The sequence below is a fragment of the Schistocerca gregaria genome, chromosome 5 (assembly GCF_023897955.1).
Source record: "Schistocerca gregaria isolate iqSchGreg1 chromosome 5, iqSchGreg1.2, whole genome shotgun sequence".
Lineage (NCBI taxonomy): Eukaryota > Metazoa > Arthropoda > Insecta > Orthoptera > Acrididae > Schistocerca > Schistocerca gregaria.
Window position 1 is genome coordinate 437229863 of NC_064924.1, and position 4533 is coordinate 437234395.

The 4533-nt window shown below is 42.3% G+C and overlaps 1 non-coding gene across 1 annotated transcript; it reads right to left on the bottom strand.

Moving 5' to 3' along the window:
- Positions 1-3417: 3417 nt before the first annotated feature.
- On the bottom strand, positions 3418-3492 carry Trnas-cga (transfer RNA serine (anticodon CGA)). Its single transcript has one exon. It is a non-coding gene; the product is annotated as a tRNA-Ser (tRNA).
- Positions 3493-4533: the final 1041 nt, after the last annotated feature.

Consider the following 4533-nt stretch of genomic DNA (forward strand, 5'->3'; position numbering starts at 1 on the left):
GGTTGATTGACATGAGGGAAGGAAATGATAGGAGTTTATCTTCCCGGTGACGGTGAGACCATTGGAGCACAGTATCGGATTGGCTGAATGATGGAAACCGGTTGGTGCTTTTCAAAGGAGTTACCTCGACATTTGCGTTAATTGCGTTAATGGATTTAGAGGTTCAAATGGTTCAAATGGCTCTCAGCACTATGGGACTTAACATCTGAGGTCATGAGTCCCCTAGAACTTAGAACTACGTAAACCTTACGAACCTAAGGACATCACACACATCCATGCCCTAGGCACGATTCGAACATGCGACCGTAGCGGTCTCGCAGTTCCAGACTGAAGCGCCTAGAACCACTCGGCCACACCGGCTGGCGGATTTAGAAGAACAGCCAAAATTAACATCTGTATGACCGGACAGAGATTTGAAACGACATCCTCCCAAATGTGAGAGCTTGGGAGCTAAGTACTTCACCTCGCCCAATTATATTCGCCATGTCGCAACGCAGAGAAGAGGGAATGCGGTTGAACGATCTTGACGGTGGATTCAACATACATGTAGGACTACTGATATGGATCATGCTATATATGTCACGTTGTTCCGTTACTCTTCAGTTTTCCACTTTGGAGTCAATGTCGGACAGTAACCTGTTATGACAGCGAGCACGCTGCTGACGTGTACTGAAAGTTTTTCCGCAGTCTCGTTAGGATTTATATGAGCATCCATATATCGCTAAGCAAAACGAAAACTCAGTTTACATAGATAATGTCTATGTTAATATCGTGAGCGCCGGTTTTAGAAATTTATTTACATCGGCAGAAAGCAGATTACTTCAGATTAACTTACCAATCTGACAGTATGGAGGTACTCAACAAGCGTTAATATTACCTTTCGATGACCTTAGATTTTTATAATCACTTCGGTTACGCTAATGCTCAAATGTATTTCGCAATGGCAACGTCCAAAATATGGAAGCAAGAATAATTAATACACAATTTGTACTCGTTGTACACACGCAGCCTCCCGCCTCTGTCTGCCAGACGTAAACTTAAAAAATGGAACTTCATATATTGGAGCATGGATCAGTCTAACTGTGGTATCTTAAGCTCTACACCAGGAAGTTTCCAATGACCAACATTCACTGAGCCGGGGTACCCACTTCCCTAGACTTTGTAAAACAAGTTGTCCAGTCTTGATCACATATTTTTAATTGGATCACTTCTGCTTAAACTTTTCAGCCACTCGCCATCTTGCCAAGACTGTACAAGTATAAGAAGAAAGTGACAGAAACAATAATGCACTTAAACCACAACATCATTTAAAAGTTTCCCACATCTATGCTAAGTACCTCGCCATAGCTGCTGATATGAAACATAAGCTCATATTCACTTGAGAGCCACCATCATTTCCGACTTCACAACAACACTGATTTTCAGTCTATCTTTGCTTACAAGGTGGGCTCAGTCCCGCTCTGTCTTTCGACTACACTATGTCTGTGACGTCATCTGCAATAGCCAATACGAGTATAAGGGTTCTTTGCTTCTTGTAAACAACTTTCCTGGGAGGGCAACCACTGATCAAAGATATTGTGAATATCAATGGAAAACACTCAGCACTCAATAACCATTCAATTTATAGTAATTTAAAAAGTCAAAAATGAAGAGGTCTCCAGAATGAAATTTTCACTCTGCACCGGAGTGTGCGCTGATTTGAAACTTTCTGGCAGATTAAAACTGTGTGTCGGACGAAGACTCAAACTCGGAATCTTTGCCTTTTGCGGGCAAGTGTTCTACCAACTGCGCTACCCAAGCACAACTCAGCCCGTGGTACTAGCGGAAGTAAAACTGTCAGGACGGGTCGTGAGTCATGCTTGGGTACCTCTGCTGGTAGAGCATTTGCCCGCAAAAGGCTAATGTCCCGAGTTCGTGTCTCGCTCCGAAACACAGTTTTAATCTGAAATGAACAAGTGTTTCCAAAACTATAATACTTGTAAGCAGGTGCTTTATTCACCTACTACCGGTTTCATGGCACTAGGGAGGCATCATCAGGTTAGTAATGGTTATATTTTCGTAATGTATTTGGACAATTACGAGTCCAGCATTCGGGAAATTATCCACGTTAATAATCAAACCACACTGGTGATTCGTCGTAGTAAAATTTTAATCGTTGTAATTTCTGTGATAATTTGAATGGTTATTGAGTGCTGAGTGATTTATATTGCTTTTCCCTGGATCAGTTGGACTCCCATTAATGTTCATATCTCATATGATATTCAGAAGCATTTATTTAGCATTACTGATTACATTTCTGTAATGTATTTGGATCATTAAGAGTCCCAGCATTCGGGAAATTATCCACCTTAAGAATCAACCAACACTAGTGAATCGTCGTTGTAAAATTTTAATCGTTGTAATAATTTGAATGGTTATTGAGTGTTTTTATTGATTTTCTCTGGTTCAGTTAAACTCCAATTTATGTTCACTTCTCATATGACATTTAGAAGCATTCATTTAGCATTACTGACGAAAAATATCGCCTTATTGCTTGTCTGTGAGTATATTTAAGTCGTGGTGTGTTTTCTTTGGTTTAGTCCTGATCCTCATACCGTCCTGATGTTCATGATGTTACTATACTCCTCTTTGGTGTTTTCATCCAGGGCGTTTCACAGACTCTGGACACTGTATTCATCTTGTAAATATCGATGAATGTAACCAAAGTGGACTGGTTAAATTGAAAGTACTTCTCAGGATTTGGTTCTGGCTCTCGAACCTACGACCGCCTTTCCTGTAGACTCATAATAAACAGTTGTGAACTTTCAACATGCCTCCACATTCTGTCGTACCGCCCCTAACTTCTAACATCAAGACGGTGAACTCTTGCTCTCCAAAATAGAGACACAAATATTCCTGTTGCCTTCCTGGCTTTTATTTTTCGTGGATTCTCTTAACGGTCGAAGGCTAAGCCGGGACTGTTGCTTCAATGGGCTCTAGGCCTGTTCATCCTTCCGTTCTGAGCTGATGCTGGGAATTAATGGAAACTATTTTCCGACCATTCATAATCCAGCTTTCTCTGTAGTCCGGCACATTTGTTTCGAGGAAGCTTCGTGACATGTAGCTGAAAACTAAGATGGTTTTAACTCTGCCTGCCGAACAGAAACAACCATACCATAGGCACACAATAATTTTGCCACGTCAGTAAATTTACTAGCAGATAACGATTTGTTCTTAAAATTTTTGCTATACATCTACAATCAAATTTTTTTTGAACGTCTCCAGTCTACTCTTATTAAATACAGTCTTATACAGTATTATTCAGCGACATTGTGGTGCACTTCTGAAGAATGACGCTTCTCCTGGATACAGACGTACTGACTAGTTACGCTTCATAAACTTACTTGATATTGAAACTTCCTGGCAGATTAAAACTGTGTGCCCGACCGAGACTCGAACTCGGGACCTTTGCCTTTCGCGGGCAAGTGCTCTACCAACTGAGCTACCGGAGCACGACTCACGCCCGGTACTCACAGCTTTACTTCTGCCAGTATCCGTCTCCTACCTTCCAAATTTTACAGAAGCTCTTCTGCGAACCATGCAGAACTAGCACTCCTGAAAGAAAGGATACTGCGGAGACATAGCTTAGCCACAGCCTGGGGGATGTTTCCAGAATGAGATTTTCACTCTGCAGCGGAGTGTGCGCTGATATGAAACTTCCTGGCAGATTAAAACTGTGTGCCCGACCGAGACTTGAACTCGGGACCTTTGCCTTTCGCAGGCAAGTGCTCTACCAACTGAGCTACCGAAGCACGACTCACGCCCGGTACTCACAGCTTTACTTCTGCCAGTATCCGTCTCCTACCTTCCAAACTTTACAGAAGCTTTCTGGTTCGCAGAAGAGCTTCTGTAAAGTTTGGAAGGTAGGAGACGGATACTGGCAGAAGTAAAGCTGTGAGTACCGGCCGTGAGTCGTGCTTCGGTAGCTCAGTTGGTAGAGCACTTACCCGCGAAAGGCAAAGGTCCCGAGTTCGAGTCTCGGTCGGGCACACAGTTTTAATCTGCCAGGAAGTTTCATATCAGCGCACACTCCGCTGCAGAGTGAAAATCTCATTCTGGTTACTTGATATTCGTTTCTAAAAGAAGTATTCTTCAAACATACGAATGGTTAGCACAAATAGGGCATTTAGTACGAAGTTAATATACTATATTTAATGTGTATCACCGGGTTACATTACTAGATGACGTTGTTGTTGTTGTGGTCTTCAGTCCTGAGACTGGTTTGATGCAGCTCTCCATGCTACTCTATCCTGTGCAAGTTTCTTAATCTCCCAGTACCTACTGCAACCTACCTCCTTCTGAATCTGCTTAGTGTATTCATCTTTTGGTCTACCTCTACGATTTTTAACCTCCTCGCTGCCCTCCAATACTAAATTGGTGATCCCTTGATGCCTCAGAACATGTCCTACCAACCGATCCCTTCTTCTGGTCAATTTGTGCCACAAACTTCTCTTCTCCCCAATCCTATTCAATATTTCCTCATTAGGTATGTGA